The sequence below is a fragment of the Dipodomys spectabilis genome, unplaced genomic scaffold, assembly GCF_019054845.1.
Source record: "Dipodomys spectabilis isolate Male_0828 unplaced genomic scaffold, ASM1905484v1 ptg000296l, whole genome shotgun sequence".
Classification (NCBI taxonomy): domain Eukaryota; kingdom Metazoa; phylum Chordata; class Mammalia; order Rodentia; family Heteromyidae; genus Dipodomys; species Dipodomys spectabilis.
In genome coordinates this window covers 205,969-226,114 of record NW_024870973.1, presented here as the reverse complement: position 1 = coordinate 226,114, position 20,146 = coordinate 205,969, and positions in this window count along the sequence as shown.

Genomic DNA, 20,146 nt, shown 5'->3' with positions numbered 1-20,146 from the left:
GCGGCCACCCTCACCCCAGATGGTGAAGGAATGCCAGCCGCTCGCGAGGATCCCGGTTCAAAGCCAGGCCGGTCAGACACATCAGAGACGCAACTCCAGATAAGCGATGAAAAGCCCCAAGGGAAGAGGTGGCTAACGTGGCAGGGGCCAGCGTGAGCGAAAGAGACAGGCCTTGAGTTCAAGTCCCAGTACCTCTAAAAATACACGGATGGATGTATACATTCATGTTTATATTCACATAGTACATGTCATATAACTTTATTCATCTCTTATTCTACATATAATTGTCTATAAATGTGTGTATATATGTACACACACACACACACACACAGTCCCTGAGCTCTTTCACTCAAGGCTGGAGCTCTACCACTTTGAGCCACAGCACCACTGCTGGTTTTCTGGTGGTTCATGGGAGATCAGAGTCTCACAGACTTTCCTGCCCGGGCTGGCTTTGAACCCTGATCCTCAGATCTCAGCCTCCTGAGGAGCTGGGATGACAGGTATGAGCCACCATTGCCTAGAACAATAGAGATAGATAGATGATAGAGAATGGATGAATAGGCAGATAGATAGATAGATACATAGATTGATTCTTGGTCCTGGGATTTGAGCTCAAGGCCTAGGTGCTATCCCTGAGCTTTTCCCCCACGGCTAGTCCTCTACCACTTGAACCACACCTCTACTTCCCGATTTTTGCTGGTTCTTTGGAGCTTAGAGTCTCCTATACTTTCCAGACCAGGCTGGCCTCAAACCTCGATCCTCAGATCTCAGCCTCCTGAGTAGCTAAGATGACAGGCGGGAGCCACCAGTACCTGCCCGGCTTATGTTCACCTTCAGAGAGCAAGATCTTTTGTCTTCCAGCTAAAAAGGCTTGGACTGTAGTCATTTAAATTACATGTGCCTATAACTACCTTACATCTGTAACCTGCCACACATTCTGAAATTAAGATAAGCAGTTGGTACCCGGGGCCAGAAGCTCTGCTATTATCCCATTAAAGCTGCAGACGCTGTGTCCACACAATGAGCTCACAGAACGCACACGTGGTCTGAGCCTTACTAGTACTATTAAAACCAAATAGCCCCTGGGGCTGGGCAGGTGGCTCAGGGGTAGCGTGCTGGCCTCGCATGCATGAGGCCCTGGGTTCGATTCCTCAGCATCAGAGACTCAGACAAAGCCAGCAGTGGGCGCTGTGGCTCAAGGGGTCGAGCGCCAGCCGGGAGCCAAAGCGGCTCAGGGACGGCGCCCAGGCCCTGAGTTCAAGCCCCAGGACCCGCACAGAAACACACAAGGCTTTTCACGTCTTCCGCGTTGCATTTCACACCTGAAGCCAAATGGGGGATCCCGGAGGATCCGCTGAGCCTGGAGGGGCGCGGCCTCCCCGAGGCCCCAGGCCCCAAGTTCGGCTCCACCTTAAGCAGCTGGGGGGGGGGGGTGTCTCCCCCAAACCCCGCGGCTCCGCCCACCCCGGTCAGCTGCGCCTGGGATGGGGGGCGGGGCCTCCAACGGAAAGATTGATGCGGGGACCCCCCCCCCCCCCCGCGATCGCCCTCACCCCGGAATTCTAGGCGGGCTCCGGGGCGCCCCCCTGGGCCTGGGGCTCCTTCCCCGCGGGGAACGCGGGAGGATCCGGGGGGCGCTGCCACCGCGAGGGGCACAGTCCGCAGCTCCGCGGGTTCGGGACCCGCGTCGGCGGCCAAGTACTTCCCCCAACCGGGGGGGGGCGAGTTGTTTCCAGTCTCCGCCTCCTCTTCGTCGTGATTGGTTGGCTTCGGAGTGGGCTGGGCCCCATCCTGATCGTGGATTGGCCGCGCCTGTCGTCGATCACGCGATGACGCACGAGGAGGGTGGGCACTGCCGGGTGCTGGGAGGAAGTGGAGGTTATTTTGGTTCCGCCCACATACACACACACACAACTCCTGATTGGCTCCTCCTCGCCGTGACGCGGCGGGAGGCGTGGGATCGCATTGGATGACGTCTCGGGCGGGACTTCCGAGTGGCGGCCGGGGATTTGACGGACAGCGCCTGTGGAGCGAAACCCGGAAGGGAGTGAGCACCGGACTTGGCGGGAAACCCGGGGCTCCGCGCACCTTCCCCGGCCTGCCGCAAGGCCACTTCCTGCGGGGACCCCCGAGTCACCCCGGCTTCCTGCACCACGTGATCATCGCCGCCCGGAGGATGGAGGATGAGGATGGAGGATGGAGGATGGGGATGAGGATGGACATGGAGATGGAAGATGGAGGATGAGGATGGAGATGGAGGATGGAGATGGAGGATGGAGATGGAGATGGAGGATGAGGATGGAGATGGAGATGGAGGATGGAGATGGAGGATGGAGATGGAGGATGGAGGATGGAGATGGAGGATGAGGATGGAGATGGAGGATGGAGATGGAGGATGAGGATGGAGATGGAGGATGAGGATGGAGATGGAGATGGAGGATGGAGATGGAGATGGAGGATGGAGATGGAGGATGGAGATGGAGGATGAGGATGGAGATGGAGGATGAGGATGGAGATGGAGATGGAGGATGGAGATGGAGATGGAGATGGAGGATGGAGATGGAGGATGAGGATGGAGATGGAGGATGGAGATGGAGGATGGAGATGGAGGATGAGGATGGAGATGGAGGATGGAGATGGAGGATGGAGATGGAGGATGAGGATGAGGATGGAGATGGAGATGGAGGATGGGGATGGAGATGGAGGATGGAGGATGAGGATGGAGATGGAGGATGGAGATGGAGATGGAGGATGAGGATGGAGATGGAGGATGAGGATGGAGATGGAGATGGAGGATGGAGATGGAGGATGGAGATGGAGATGGAGGATGAGGATGAGGATGGAGATGGAGGATGAGGATGGAGATGGAGGATGGAGATGGAGGATGGAGATGGAGGATGGAGGATGGAGGATGGAGATGGAGGATGGAGATGGAGGATGGAGATGGAGGATGAGGATGGAGATGGAGATGGAGGATGGAGGATGGAGATGGAGATGGAGGATGGAGATGGAGGATGAGGATGGAGATGGAGATGGAGGATGAGGATGGAGATGGAGGATGGAGATGGAGGATGAGGATGGAGATGGAGATGGAGGATGGAGATGGAGGATGAGGATGGAGATGGAGGATGGAGATGGAGGATGGAGATGGAGATGGAGGATGGAGATGGAGGATGGAGGATGGAGGATGGAGATGGAGGATGAGGATGGAGATGGAGGATGGAGATGGAGATGGAGATGGAGGATGAGGATGGAGATGGAGATGGAGGATGGGGATGGAGATGGAGGATGGAGGATGGAGGATGAGGATGGAGATGGAGGATGGAGATGGAGGATGAGGATGGAGATGGAGGATGAGGATGGAGATGGAGGATGGAGATGGAGATGGAGGATGAGGATGGAGATGGAGATGGAGGATGGAGGATGGAGATGGAGGATGGAGGATGGAGATGGAGGATGGAGATGGAGGATGAGGATGGAGATGGAGATGGAGGATGAGGATGGAGATGGAGATGGAGGATGAGGATGGAGATGGAGATGGAGGATGGAGATGGAGGATGAGGATGGAGATGGAGGATGGAGATGGAGATGGAGGATGGAGATGGAGATGGAGGATGGAGGATGGAGATGGAGGATGAGGATGGAGATGGAGGATGGAGATGGAGGATGGAGATGGAGGATGAGGATGGAGATGGAGATGGAGGATGGGGATGGAGATGGAGGATGAGGATGGAGATGGAGGATGGAGATGGAGATGGAGGATGAGGATGGAGATGGAGGATGAGGATGGAGATGGAGATGGAGGATGGAGATGGAGATGGAGGATGAGGATGAGGATGAGGATGGAGATGGAGATGGAGGATGAGGATGGAGATGGAGGATGAGGATGGAGATGGAGGATGGAGATGGAGGATGGAGATGGAGGATGGAGATGGAGGATGGAGATGGAGATGGGGGATGGAGATGGAGATGGGGATGGAGGATGAGGATGGAGATGGAGGATGGGGATGGAGATGGAGGATGGAGGATGAGGATGGAGATGGAGGATGGGGATGGAGATGGAGGATGGAGATGGAGAATGAGGATGGAGATGGAGATGGAGGATGGAGATGGAGATGGAGGATGGAGGATGGAGATGGAGATGGAGGATGAGGATGAGATGGAGATGGAGGATGAGGATGGAGATGGAGGATGAGGATGGAGATGGAGGATGGAGATGGAGGATGGAGATGGAGATGGAGGATGGAGATGGAGGATGGAGATGGAGATGGAGATGGAGGGTGAGGATGGAGATGGACATGGAGATGGAGATGGAGGATGGAGATGGAGGATGGAAGATGGAGATGGAGGATGGAAATGGAGATGGAGGATGGAGATGGAGGATGAGGATGGAGATGGAGGATGAGGATGGAGATGGAGGATGGAGATGGAGGATGGAGATGGAGATGGAGGATGAGGATGGAGATGGAGGATGGAGATGGAGATGGAGGATGAGGATGGAGATGGAGATGGAGGATGGAGATGGAGATGGAGGATGGAGATGGAGACGGAGGATGAGGATGGAGATGGAGGATGAGGATGGAGATGGACATGGAGATGGAGATGGAGGATGGAGATGGAGGATGAGGATGGAGATGGAGATGGAGGATGGAAGATGGAGATGGAGATGGAGGATGGAGATGGAGATGGAGGATGGAGATGGAGATGGAGGATGAGGATGGAGATGGAGGATGGAGATGGAGATGGAGATGGAGGATGAGGATGGAGATGGACATGGAGATGGAGATGGAGGATGAGGATGGAGATGGAGATGGAGGATGGAGATGGAGGATGAGGATGGAGATGGAGATGGAGGATGAGGATGGAGATGGAGGATGGAGATGGAGGATGAGGATGGAGATGGAGATGGAGGATGGAGATGGAGATGGAGGATGGAGATGGAGGATGAGGATGGAGATGGAGATGGAGGATGGAGATGGAGATGGAGGATGGAGATGGAGATGGAGATGGAGGATGGAGATGGAGATGGAGATGGAGATGGAGGATGAGGATGGAGATGGAGATGGAGGATGGAGATGGAGGATGAGGATGGAGATGGAGGATGAGGATGGAGATGGAGGATGAGGATGGAGATGGAGGATGGAGATGGAGGATGGAGATGGAGATGGAGGATGGAGATGGAAGATGAGGATGGAGATGGAGATGGAGGATGGAGATGGAGGATGGAGATGGAGGATGGAGATGGAGATGGAGGATGGAGATGGAGGATGAGGATGGAGATGGAGATGGAGATGGAGGATGGAGGATGGAGATGGAGGATGAGGATGGAGATGGAGGATGGAGATGGAGATGGAGGATGGAGATGGAGGATGAGGATGGAGATGGAGGATGGAGATGGAGATGGAGATGGAGGATGGAGATGGAGGATGGAGGGCATGGCGGACACTCCAGAGCTCCACGCGACATCTCCACCGCTACTGCCCGGGAAGGGTGCCTGTCACCCCCGCCACCCTGGAGGCTGGGCGCCAAGGATCAGGGTTCTAAGCCAGCCCAGGCAAGAAGATCCCTGGACACATTGTTTTAGTTTAGATCCAAGACTGGGACTCGAACTCGGTACCTGATGCTTTTGCTCATTGGCTGGCACCCTACCCACCGAGCCAGGCCTCCAGCCCTTGAGACTCTTGTCTCCGATGAACAAGCAGCACAGGCCTAGTTCAAGCCCAGGATCGTCACACACACACACACACACACACACACACACACACACACACACACACAGAGAATGTCCAAGCCCTGAGTTCAAGTCTCAGCACTGGAAAACTAAAAATCTTGAGATCTCAGGCTTTAGGAGCAAGGGGGAGAGTTTTCCGATGGTCTCAGGAGCCTGGCCCAGCCCTGAAGCTGTCTCTGCTTTACTGGGATTCGAACTCAGGGCCTGACACCCATGCTTAGCTTTCTCACTCCAGGCTGCTTCTCTCCCCCACTTGAACCACGTCTCCTTCCAGCTTTTGGGTGGTTAATTCAAGAGTCTCATGGGCTTTTGGGCCCATCCAGGCTGTTTTTGGACCTTGATCCTCAGGATCGCAGCCTCCTGAGTACCTAGAATGACAGGCAGGAGCCATCGGCGCCCAGCAACAATTTCTCTTTTCTCTTCTTTCCTGGTCCAGGGGCTTGAACTTGGGACCTGGGTACTGTCCCTGAGCCTCTTTGTGTTCAAGGCTGGCGCTCTACCACTTGAACCGCTGCACCACTTCTGGGTTTTTTCTTGAGTGTTTCATTGGAGACTTTTCTGCCTGGGCTGGCTTTGAACCATGATCCTCAGATCTCAGCCTCCTGAGCAGCTAGGATTCCAGTGGGAAGCCACCAGCGCCAGGTCACAATTTCTCTTTTAAAAAAATTGGGGGTGGGGGAGGACGGAGGGGAGGAAGCCAGGCACTGGTGGCTCAGCCCTGGAATCCCAGCTCCTCAGGAGGCTGAGATCCGAGGATCGCAGTTCAAAGCCAGCCAGGGCAGAAAAGTCTGTGAGCCTCTTGAATGAACCACCAAAAAGCTGGAAGGGAGCTGTGGCTCAAGGGGTAGAGCGCCAGCCTTGAGCAAAATCATCTCAGGGACAGCACCCAGGCCCTGAGTTCAAGCCCCAGGACCAAAGAAAGGAAGAAAAGCTGGGTGCTGTTCCTCACGCCCGTCATCCCAGCTGCTCGGGGAGTCTGAGATCTGAGGCTCACGCTTCCAGGCCAGCCCAAAAGCCCCACGAGACGTCATCTCCCATGAGCCAGCACAAAGCTGGAAGGGCGCTGTGGCTCGAGTGGTAGAGCGCCAGCCTTGAGCCCGAAGCGCCCAGGCCCTGAGTTCCAGCCCCAGGCCAGGCCCCTCGTGAACCCCGCACCCTGCGCTCCCCGGGGCGCCCTCAGCCCTGCGGGGGGGGGCGGGGAGGAAATCGGGGTGCCCATCTGCTATCTCTCCAGGCAGAAACGTTGACACCCTGTTAACGGCGGCCGGGGAGGCCGTGCGCCATGGCGGGCTGGCTGTAGATGGCCCCTCGCAGGCCGCTGGCTGGGCGTGGGGTGGGGGGGAGGCCTGGGGGGGCCGCCTGGAGGAGCCCCCCCAAAATAAACCGGGGTCCCTGGTGGAGGAGACAGGTGAGCGGCGCCGGGGCCGGGGGGGGGGGGCCCGGGGCGGGCGTGGGGACCCCCCTCGGCCCCCTTAACGGATGGCCGCGGATGGAATGCGGGGCGCTAACGGCCGCGGGGGGGGGGGGGGGGTCCCCGCAGACGCAGAGGCCGCGCCGGAGATGCGGTGTGCGCAGCTGGCAGGAGCCAGGGTCGGATCTGGGGGTACGGGGGGGGGGACCCCAGTGTGAGGCTGGGGAGGGGAGGAGGAGGGGGGGAGTCCGCACCCCCCCACCCCGGCCATGCCCCCCCCACCCCAGGAACCAGGGCCTTTTCTCTGAAGCCTCAACCACCGGCCTCCCAAGGAGGCTGGGGGGCGGGAACACTGTCAGACAGACAGACAGACAGACGCCCTGGAGCGCAGGCTTCCCCTCAGCGGGGGGGCCTGGACTCCATGGAGACCCAGCTTTTCCATTGGTTTCCAATTAGCAGGGGGTCCCCAGGAAGGAGCCAGTTTGTTGCACGAATTGTAAATGGGGAGGGAGGGGTAAGTGCCCCATGGTGGGGGGTCCCCGCCCCCCCTCTTCCCTCAGGGGAGGAGACGGGTATGGATCTCTTAAGGATGTGGGGAGCAGCCTGAGCTGATGGAGAAATGCACGGGGAAGGCCAGCACTGGTCGCTGATGCCTGTAGTTCCGGCCCCAGAGGAGGCTGTGGTCTGAGGAGCCTGGTTCAAAGCCAGCCTGGAGCAGGAAAGTCCATGCATGAGACTCTGGGCTCCAATAACACCCACCACACACACACACACACACACACACACACACACACACGTCAGAGTGGATCTGTGGCTCAAGTGGTAAAGCCAAAACAAAAAAGAACTTGGTGCCCAGGCCCTGAGTTCAAGCCCAGGATTGGCACACACATACACAGTTATCTGTGGGCTGTTTTTTTTGCCAGTCCTGGGTCTTGAACTCAGGGCCTGGGCGTTGTCCCTCAGCTCTTCAGCTCAAGGCTAAGCACTCTACCACTTGAGCCACAGCGCCACTTCTGGCTTTTTCTGTGTCTGTGGTACTGAGAACTCGAACCCAGGGCTTCATGCATGCTAGGCGAGCACTCTACCACTGAGCCACCTTCCCAGCCTGAGTTTTTTTTTTTTTTTTAACAAATGGAATATGTTTTACAAGTGAAATGAATTTCACAAGAAATGGTTGTCTGACTAATAAAGTTAGTTTTACCAACTACATTTATACGAGTTAAAGATGGAGTGATATCTGACCACTCAAGGCTGGCACTCAACCACCTGAGCCACACCTCCCCTTCTAGCTTTTTGCTGCCTGATTGGAGACAAGAGTCTCATGGATTTGCCTGCCCAGGATGGCTTCAAACCACGATCCTCTTGAGTACGGAGGTGACACGTGGCTATAACTTCCAGTTGCAGCTCCCTGGCAGTGAATCAGTTCTACATTTAGTCTATGTATTCCCCTGGGAACATTAATAGCTTTTGTGTGTGCGTGAGCGTGCGGTACTGGAGCTTGATCTTGGGGCCTGAGTGCTATCCATTAACCATCTGTGAATTCTAAGTTTCAACTATGCCAAGTGCTGTAGCGCACACCTGCCATCCCGGCTACTCAGGAGGCTGAGCTCTGAGGACTGTGGTTCAAAGCCAGCCGGGGCTGGAAAATCCCCAGGAGACTCTGGTCTCAAACTTACCACTCCAAAGCCAGAAGCGGGGCTGTGGCTCAAGTGGTAGATAATAATAATAATAACAATAATAATAATAATGCACCAATCTCCATTCTCAGGAAGCTGTGCCTTGAAGAGGAACTGGAGGAGGGACCAGCGTTAGTGGAGCCAAAATGGAGAGTGGAGGTCCATCTGTGAGTACTGAGGGTTTCAATCACATTGGTTGAGCTTCTGGAACCTTCCCTGATCTTGTCAATGCGCCAGCCTACGTGTTGTAAGAGAGGAAACGGCCCCTCGAGTAGATTTGCCCACCTCCCGCCGGTCCACGCGCCTTTGCGCCCCGTGGGATTTCGTGCTTCAGTGCAGGGGAGCGTGGTTCAAGTGGTAGAGCGCCGGCCCTGAGCCAGAGCAGCTCAGGACCAGCCGAGGGGCTGGTTTTGAAGAAATCTTGAGAATGATGGCTGTGTAAATGTGGGGGGAAAAAAAAAATAACGGAGCAATACAGGGCGCCCTAATCAATGAGTTATTCTCTGAGGATGGGGGTTCGAGGCCAGCCCGGGGCAGACAACTCGGTGCGACCCTCAGGTGGGGCCGGGATCCTGGTCACTGGGCAGCTGGGACTACAGGCGGGACCTGGGCGCCCGGTGACAGAAGCAGAACCTGTGATCATTAAGTCCTGGGCCTGACCAGGGCTCGGGGTGTGTGTGTGCGCGCCTTGAACTCAGGACCTGGGCCCCTCGCGGTGGCTCCTCGGGGCCCAGCGCCGCGCAGTCCCCCCGCTTTGCTTTGGGGTCCGTGGGAGGTGGGGCCGGGGTCGGGGGGTCGCACTGGGAGGGGTGAAAGGGCGAGCGCCAGGCCCGCGGAGCCGCCGGGGCCCCGCCCACGCCGGGCCCCGCCCACGCCGGGCCCCGCCCACGCCGGGCCCCGCCCACGCCGGGCCCCGCCCACGCCGGGCCCCGCCCACGCCGGGCCCCGCCCACGCCGGGCCCCGCCCACTCGGGCGTCGTCGCCATGGCGACGGACGCACCCTGCGCACGGCCGGCCTCATCCTGCGCACGGCCGCCAGAGGGCGGTGTGGGCCCGCGCGGCGGGGGCCGGCGGTGTTGACTTCTGGAGATGCAGAGCCGGTCCGGGGCTCGTTCGTGGGGGGGTGCGCGGAGGGAGGATCTGGGGGGCTGGGGAGGGTGTGGGGACCCGCGCCACACTGCTAAGCTTTGCCTAAGAAACTACTGCCGAGGAAGCCAGGGGCCAGGAGGCCGAGGCCTGAGGATCGCGGCTCGAGGCTCGGGCCGGGCCGATAAAGCCCAAGGAACCAGCCCACCCGCGCTGGGACTGGAGCTGTGCCTCCAGCAGCTGGGCCCCCAGGGCCCCCCCGCCTTGGCACGCATGCGCACACCCAGGCCCAGGGCCCCCGCCTTGGCACGCATGCGCACACCCAGGCTGGCCCCCCCCCCCCCGCCTTGGCACGCATGCGCACACCCAGGCTGGGCCCCCAGGCCCCCCGCCTTGGCACGCATGCGCACACCCAGGCCCAGGGCCCCCGCCTTGGCACGCATGCGCACACCCAGGCTGGGCCCCCCCAGGGCCCCTGCCTTGGCACGCATGCGCACACCCAGGCCCAGGGCCCCCGCCTTGGCACGCATGCGCACACCCAGGCTGGGCCCCCAGGGCCCCCGTGCCGGCAATGCCTTCCCCTGGCTTTCCAGGACGTGGCGGATCTTTCTGGAACCTCTGTGCACGTCAAGCGGAGGCGCGTCTCTGGGGGGAGCAGGCTCTCCAGGCCCCGTCCCGGGCTCTTCGGGGCCGCGGCCTCCGGTCCCGCCCGCCGCCCAGAGGCCTGGGCGCGCCGGGTTTCGTGCTGGCTGCGGGACTCGCACTCAGGACCCCGCCTGCCGGGCCTGGCCTGAGCGTTTTTCCCTCCAGGCTGGCGCTCTACCACTTGAGCCACCGCTCTACCTCCAGCTTTTTGGTGGCTCATTGGCCAGAAGAAGTCTCACACACTTCCCAACCGGGGCTGGCTTCGAACCGCGGTCCTCCGATCTCAGCCTCCTGAGCAGCTGGGATGACCGGCGGGAGCCACCGGCGCCCTGTAGACTCCTTTGTAGACGGTCATTTCAGGGGTAGAAGATGCAAATGTCGGACTGCGCACAGAGGCCCTGCAGTATATGGAAAGAGAAATTCAACGTAAAGCGGGCTGGGCAGGTGGCTCAGGGGCGGAGCGCTCGCCTGGCATGCACGAAGCCCTGCGTTCGAGTCCTCAGCACCACATATGCAGAAAAAGCCAGAAGTGGCGCTGTGGCTCAAGGGGTAGAGCACCAGCCTTGAGCCGAAGAAGCTCAGGGACAGCGCCCAGGCCCTGAGTTCAGGCCCCAGGACCGGCAAAAAGCAACCAGAAAGTCAATTTAAATTTCATGGGAAGGAAATGTATCCTGTTACCCAAGGAGCCAGGAAGATTTCTCTGGAAAACTCTAGCATCAATTTTTATTGCAAATAGAAATGTGCACAGATAGGTTTTTGCCACTCAACTGCTTACATTCTAAGCCTGGCACTAGTGACGCACACCTGTAGTCCCGGCTACCCCCATAGGAGGCTCACAGCTCAAAAGGCAGCTTGGGGCCGTTCTTGGGACTCTCCTATGCCATGAGCCAGCAAAAAGCTGGAAGGAGGAGGGTGGCCCAAGTGGTAGAGCAGCAACTTGGAGAGAGCACGAGGCTCTGAGTTCAAGTCTCAGTACCGGCAGGAGACATATATAGGCCAAGGAATTTTACTTCACGTTGCTTGGGGTACAGGGGGTGGATTGAGAATCTGGGTGTCTGCCAGGCACCCCTGAAATGGTGACTTTCCCCAAGTCAATCTGGCATTATCAGGGAGGCCCCGATAAGATAAGGAGCCGAAAGTGACCTGGTGTCCCTCCCCTCAGAGGTTTCTGGAAGCTGTAGCCCTCTGGGCGTAGAGCTGTGTACTTTCCGCTCAAGCTCTGGCTAAACTCACAGGTGAGGTTCAGATAAACTTTGCTTATCGAAAGGAAGAAAGAAAATGGGAGGAAAGGGGGGCTGAGAAAAGTAAAGAAGGAACTAGAACAAATCAGGCCCATTCTTAAGAAAAGCAAGGCTTAGGAAAGAAAACATCTAGAAAGTCAAAGAAGGATGTGGGGGGTGGGGGTGGGGGAACACAGCAAACTTGGGTTTAAAATGAAAAAGCAACGTGAGTTTGAGGGGTGCCCGATTGAAGAGCACGGGGTGAAAGCAGGATTTTAGGGGTCACATTTGACACTTCACAAAGTAAATTCATGAAAAGCCAGGCGCGGTGGCTCACGCCTGTAATCCCAGCTACTCAGGAGGCTGAGATCTGAGGATCGCAGTTCAAAGCCACCCAGGCAGGGAAGTCCAGGAGACTCTTATCACCCATGAACAACCAAAAAGCTGGAAGTGGTGCTGTGGTTCAAGTGGTAGAGGGCCAGCTTTGAGCAACATAGCTCAGGGATAGGATACAGGACCTAAATTCAAACCCCAGGTCCAGCACTAGCTAGATAGGAAGGTAGAGGTAGGTAGATACATACATACATACATATATACATAGAAAGGTAGACTGGTAGATAGACAGACAGACAGACAGATTGATAGAAAGATAGATACATAGGTACATAGACAGACAGACAGACAGACAGACAGAATAAGCCAGGGATAAAATAAGCCAGGCATGGGTGATGCATATCTGTAGTCCTAGCTACTCAAGATCTGAGGATCAGGGTTCGAAGCTAGCCAGGAAAGGCAAATCTAAGAGACTTTTTAGTCCCATTAGCCAAGGAAGAAATAGGAAATGGAGCTGTGGCTCAAGTGGTAGAGCACCAGCCTTGAGTTCAAGTCCCAGGCCTGCCAAGAAAAGGGATCAGGAATTGGTAGCTTACCCCTGTCATTCTAGCTGCTCAGGAGATTGAGAGCTACGGATCTCAGTTCAAAACCAACCCAGGCAGCAAAGTCTGGGGAAAAAAACTAAGCAAGAATGTAAGGTCCTCAGTTCAAGTCCCAGTACAGGCTGTGTGCGCATGCGTGCGTACGCGTGTGTGCGTGCACACACACACACACACATACAGTATCAGTGTGTTGGAAGGAACAAATAATGTTTAGGATAAAGACACTATTAAGCCGGGTGCTTGTGACCCACACCTGTCATCCCAGCTACTTAGTTCGAGGCCAGCCCAGGCAGGAAAGTCTGGAAGACTCCTATAGCCCAGGAGTCATCAAAAAGCCAGAAGTGGAGCCGTGGCTCACGCGGTAGAGCACCCGCCTTGAATGACCAAGCTCAGGGAGAGTGTCCAGGCTGTGAGTTCAAGACCCAGGATCGGCACCAAGAAGCCGCCACCCAAAAAGATGGCATTAGCAGGGACGGATACGGTCACCTTGGGAGCTCACGCAGCCGGCTGCATTTCCCAACCACAGAATAACCTGGAGGAGAATCTCACTATGAGAAACGGTCACGAGACCTAGGGTTCAGTGACCCCCCCCACTTCCGGTACCACAGTGCAGTAGTGTCCATGTATGGAGAAGCTGACCAGAGATTTCCCAATAGAAAACTTGATGTCTTTTTTTCCATATATAAACCTTATGGCACAGTTGCACAAAGTTTGGGTTCAGTTTTCCATTTAATCCCATGTCTTTATTCCCCCCTAAAATCTCTCTTTTTTTTTAAATCACATTTAATTATTTACTTATTTTATTTCACTTATTTATTTTTGTGCCGGTCCTGGGGCTTGAACTCAGGGCCTGGGCGCTGTCCCTCAGTTCTTCAGCTCAAGGCTGGTGCTCTACCACTTGAGCCACAGCACCACTTCTGGTTTTCTGAGTGGTTCTTGGAAGATAAGAGTCTCACAGACTTTCCTGCCCAGCCTGGCTTTGAACCACGATTCTCCGATCAGCGCCTTTTGAGTGGCCGGGACTACAGGTGGGCGCAGCTGGTGCCTACCCAGTTACCTTTCTAGTGCTGTTCTTGCCTGGTCTCTCTCTCCCTCTCCCTTTTTGTCTTGTGGTCTGCAGGTCTTATCAGTGGCTCCAAACTGGCTGAGATTAGTGATCTGCAGGACAGAGGTGGTGCCTTGGGAATATAAACAAAAGATTAGCTGAAATAGTTTCTTAAGCCAGTCTCTCTAGAAAGGGCCCCAGCTTTCAGAAATGCTGCTTTGGCTGATTCCAAGGAGCCCCAGAGCACATAGGAAAAACTCAGCAGGGGTTTTTAAGCCCCACAAACATAATTATCTGACTCTGGGTATACAGCAAACACTGCCCCTAGGGTCAAAGACACCTGAGTTAATCAATCAGCCTTCACTAGGAAAGGAACTCCTAGCCCAGTTTTGTGCAACTTTGCCTGACTTATCACCGTGCTGTCTGGATCTTAGTTTATTTTATTTGCCATCTAGATGGAAATCCCAATCAAACCAGAGAAGCTGGGCAGGTGGCTCAGTGGTAGAGTGCTTGCCTCGCATGCATGAAGCCCTGGGTTTGAGTCCTCTGCACTCCCCAAGCAGAAAAAGCTGGAAGTGGCGCTGTGGCTCAAGTGGTAGAGCGCCTGCCTTGAGCTGAAAAGCTGAGGGACAGCGCCCAGGCCCTGAGTTCAAGCCCCACGAATGACCCAAAAAAAGTAAAACAAGAAGCCTTGAGATGATGTACCCGCCAAGGATGTTAAAAGCAGAAAGGAAAAATCATGCACATTAGAGGGTCATTCTCTCTGTGCCTCCCAGTGTCTGTCTCTCTCATATCCTGGGGCTTGAACTCGGGGCTTGGGTGCTGTCCCTCAGCTGCTTCGGCTCCAGGCTGGCGCTCTACCACTTGAGCCACAGCGCCACTCCCAGCTTTGTCTGTGTCTGTGGTGCTGAGCAATCGAACCCAGGGCTTGGTGCCTGCCAGGCGAGCGCTGTGCCCCTGAGCCGCTGCTCTTTGTATTTTGTTGTGAGCAGCTGGGTACTGGGGCTGGAACGGGGGCCTCCAGCTCTGCTTTCCGCTCCCATCATCATCATCATCACCATCATCATCATCACCATCATCATCATCACCATCATCATCATCACCACCATCATCATCACCATCATCATCATCATCATCACCATCATCGTCATCATCACCATCATCACCATCACCACCATCATCACCATCACCACCATCATCATCATCATCACCATCATCATCATCACCATCATCACCATCATCATCATCATCATCACCATCATCATCACCATCACCACCATCATCATCATCACCATCATCATCATCACCACCATCATCATCACCATCACCACCATCATCATCATCACCATCATCATCATCATCATCACCATCACCACCATCATCACCATCATCATCATCATCACCATCATCATCACCACCATCATCACCATCATCATCATCACCATCATCATCATCACCATCATCATCATCATCATCATCACCATCATCATCATCATCATCACCATCACCACCATCATCATCATCACCACCATCATCATCATCATCACCATCATCATCATCATCACCATCATCATCACCATCATCATCACCATCATCATCATCACCATCATCATCATCACCATCACCACCATCATCACCACCATCATCATCATCACCATCATCATCACCACCATCACCATCATCATCACCATCATCATCATCACCATCATCACCATCACCATCATCATCATCATCACCATCATCATCACCACCATCATCACCATCATCATCACCACCATCATCACCATCATCATCATCATCACCATCATCATCATCATCATCACCATCACCATCATCATCATCATCACCATCATCATCACCATCACCACCATCATCACCATCATCATCATCATCACCACCATCATCACCATCATCACCATCATCATCATCATCACCACCATCATCACCATCATCACCATCATCATCATCATCATCATCATCATCATCACCATCATCACCATCATCACCACCATCGTCATCATCATCATCATCATCATCATCATCATCATCACACGTATCGTACCATATCACATCACATCACATCATATCACACCATATCTCACAGATGAGATAGGCGCGCATGCGCGTGCTGGGCTGCAGGGCTCCAACCCGCGGCCCCCCGGGCAGTTTCTGAGCAAGTGCATGGGCGGGAAGCGGCGCCGGGCCCGCCCTGCCCGGGCTGGCCTCGAACCGCGATCCCCGGGTGCCAGCCTTCCCAGCGCCGACACTGTGACCTGTGACCGCGGGCGCCGCTGCCCGGGCTCCCCCCCCCGTCCGTCCCCCCCCCCCCCCCCCCCCCCCCCCGGCCTGCGGTCAGGCCCGGCCTCCGACCTCCGAGCCGCGACCCCGCCCGCGGCTCCTTCCGCCCCCGGCCGCCAGGGTGGCCGCTGATTGGCCCGCCGCGGGCGGTGGGCGTGGCCCGCCGGGGGCGGGGGCCGGGCCGTCCTGCAGGTGTGAGCGGCGCTGCCCCGGGGCTGGGGGCGGGCCCGGGGGCGTGGCCTGGCGGGGCGGGTCCGGGGGCGTGGTCTGGCGGGGGGGGCGGGGCGTGGTCTGGCGGGGCGGGGCCGTCCTCCAGGTGTGAGCGGCGCTGCCCCGGGGCTGGGGGCGGGGCGGGGCGGGGCGGGGGGGGGGGGGTCGCGCAGCTGCAGGTTCCGGGCCGGGCCCGCATTCCTGCCCCCCACCCCCACCTGCCGCAGCTGGAAAGGTGAAAGGTGAAGGGGGAGGAACGGGGGCCCCAGCCGAACCCCCCACAGCCCGGCCCGCGGCCCCAGATGCCTGTCGGTGTTCAGATTCCAGCCAGATTGCTGCTCACGCCCTGCACCGAGGCCAGAAGACATCATCCCCCCCCACACACAGATACACATACACAAATATACCCATAAATGCATGCACACAGCTATACACACAACTGTACACACACACGTATAAACATATGCACACTTCAGTATATAAATAAATATATGCACATAAACATATAAATATATGCACATAAATATGGGCACACATAAATACATGCACATAACTATATACACATAACTATATGCATACATACACACAAAAGTATATATGCACACATCAATATATAAATATATGCACATAAACATACACATAAAAGTATAAATATATATGCACACATCGATATATGAACATATACACATAAATATATCCATATATACATAAATATATACACATAAACATATAAACTTATATATACATAAATATATAAATAAATATATAAACACACACATGTATCTTTCCCAAGCGCCCGAATATTTAAGACCTAGAGATTGTTTCTTTCATTCCAACAAAGCACTTATTAAATAGCTCTGGGCAGGTGGCTCAGTGGTAGAGTGCTTGCCTAGCATGCATGAGGCCCTGGGTTCGATTCCTCAGTACCACAGACCCAGAAAAAGCCAGAAGTGGCGCTGTGGCTCAAGGGGTAGAGCGCTAGCCTTGAGTAAAAAGTAGCTCAGGGACAGCGCCCAGGCCCTGAGTTCAAGTCCCAGGACCAACCCTGTTGTATTTTGGTCGGCTTTCCTAATATTCAATACATATATATATATATATGTATTTTTTTCAACATCATCTTAAGAGAAATAAAAATGGCGTGGTAGTTCCTAGCTGGCGGTGTAGCATTTGGGCAAAGCAACAGGACTGTAAGTTCGAGGCCAGCCTGGGCTAGGTAGGGAGCTCCTGTCTCAGAAACAAGATACCTGGCTTTTTTCAAGTCTTCCTGGCTTTAGAAATCACTTGTTTTCTCCGGGTGTTTGGACAAGACTTTTTATCTTGTCTAGAGATTGAGAGTTCTAAGTACAAACTCAGCTGAAGGGCGAAAACTGGGTGAAAAGTGGAAAAGGGGGGGGGAGGAGCCCAACTTCTGACCAGCGGGGATGATGGACAGATCGCTTTTAGGGGAAAATGGGGACATGGAAGAGGAGGGGCACATGTGAGAAGCGTGAAGTCGGCTAACAGGCCCGGGATCCCCGCCGGGCAGGAGGCCCGGGATCCCCGCCGGGCAGGAGGCCCGGGGCCGGCGGGCAGGAGGCCCGGGGCCAGCGGACAGGGGAGGCTGTGCAAGGGGGGGCTGGACCCGCGGCGAGGGCGGGAGGGCGGCTCACGGGGCGGAGCGTGGCTCTGCGCCACGCAAGGCCCTGAGTTCAAGTCCCAGCCCCGCACTTCAGAAAAAGAAAAGGAAAAAGAAGAGAGGAAGCGCAGGAGTTGGTGAGGACGCGCCCGCCAGGAGCGCTGGTCTTGCGTGTGTGGGTCCCGGCGCTGGGCCGGGGCCCCACCTCCGACACACCTTCCGGCCCCCCGCTGGCCTCGAACCGCGATCCGCCGCTCGGGAGGCCGAGGGCCGAGGACCGCGGTTCGAGGCCAGCCCCGGCAGGAAAGGCCACGTCTGAGGTGGGGGCGTGGCTCGAGCGGCAGAGCACCGGCTGTGGGCAGAAGAGCCAAGGGGGGCGCGAGGCCCGGAGTTCAAGTCCCAGGGCCTGCACGCACGCACGCATGCGCACGCTGCTCGGGCCGCCTGAGCCTGGGGGGGGGGGGGGTAGAGCGAGGCGCGGCGGTGACTCGGTGGATGAGGCAACCGCGACGGTAGAAGGAACCGGAAGGGACCGGCTTGCATCGCAGGGCCGCAGGGGCCGCTCGCGGGGTGCGGGGTGCGGGGGTGCGGGAGGTCAGAGGCTGCCGGATTCTCCTGCGCGGGCCTCGACCCGCGATCCTCCGAGCGGCGCCTCCCGGGCGGCCGGGGGTGACGCGCCCCGGGCCCCCGCGCCCCCGCTCCCTCCCCCCCGCCCCCGCTCCCCTCCCCGCTTCCGCCCCCGTACCCCGCCCCCCGCACCCCCCCCTCTGGCCGCCCTTCCTGAGGAAGGAGGCGGACCGTGAACAATGCTCCGGTCAGGAAGGGGCCGGGCCGGGAGGTCGGGGGCTCCGATCGCCCGCGGGCCGGGGAAAGGGGTGACCGCGCCCGGTGCGCACCAGGCTGCGGGTTCGATCCCCGGCCCGGGACGGGGAAAAGGCGGGAAGAAGACGGAGCCGCCGAGGGGCGGGACGGGGGCGCGGCGGCCCCGCCCCGGGACTCCCGACACCCGCCCGGCGCCCCGGCCAATGCGCGCGCGCCCGGAAGGCCCCGCCCGCCGGGCCCGGGGGCGCAGGCCGCGGGAGTCACGTCTGCCGCGCGCCGGCCGCGGACGTGCGCGGTGGCACGGCGCCCCCGGCCCCGGGGCCGCCCCGCCCACACCCGGGCCCCGCCCACACCGCCACGCCCCTCCCTCGCCAGACCCCGCCCCTCATCTGCATTCTAGTCACGCCCCCTCCGCCTCCCGGCCACGCCCCAGCATCCTGGCCGCCAGCATCCCTGACATCCCGGCCCGGGTGGCTCACCTCCTGCTCCCCCGCCCTCACCCAGGCCACACCCCCCTCCGACACTCCGGCCACGCCCCCCCTCCAACATCACACTGGGGCCCCGCCCCTCGCCCGCACACCAGTCTCTCACCCGCCAGCATCCCGGCCCCGCCCTCATCATACCCTGGCCACGGCCTAACCTGCATCCCTGCCACGCCCTCCCGCATCATAGCCACGCCCCTCGCCCGCCTCCCCTGCGTCAAAGCCACGCCCCTCGCCTGCGTCAAAGCCACGCCCCTCGCCTGCATGCCAGTCTCATCCGGGGCCCCACCCCGCCCCTCGCTTGCAGCATGCAATAGCCACGCCCCTAACCTGCCTCTCGGCCCCGCCCCCGTCTGCAGCCCCGCCCCGGCCCCGCCCCTCCTAGACTCCCAGGAGAGCGCCCACCTGCCCGCGCATCTGCACGTGCGCACACGCACGCACGCACGCACGCACGCACCCCCCCCCCCGCAGGCCCATCTTACAGTCACCCCGGACTCGTGGCTGGCTTCGGGGCGCCCCCCCGACGTGGGGGGGTGGGAACAGGACAGGGCCGGAGGCGCGGCTCCGGGGGAAGCCCCAGGGGAGGCCCACACCGACGGCCGGTCCCGGGCCCGAGCTCGCGCCGGGGCGCTGTCCCTGAGCTCGGCGGGTTTTCCGGTGGTTCATGGGAGGTCAGAGTCTCGGGGCCTCTCCTGCCGGGGCTGGCCTTGAACCGCGGTCCTCCGGCCTCAGCCTCCGGGCGGCTGGGGTGACCGGCCTCAGCTGATCAGCGGCGTCAAACAAACACAGCACGAAACCCCGGGGAGCCCGGGCCCGGGCTGGCAGGCCCCCAGAAGGCCATCTGGTCCTGCGGGTGTGCATAACCGTGTGTGGCCGGAGAGGCAGGCTATAAATACCCAAATGGCCTTTGGCGGAAACGAGATCCCCGCCGGTCCCCCCAGCCCCAGCCCCCGCGGGGCCTCGGTCACGG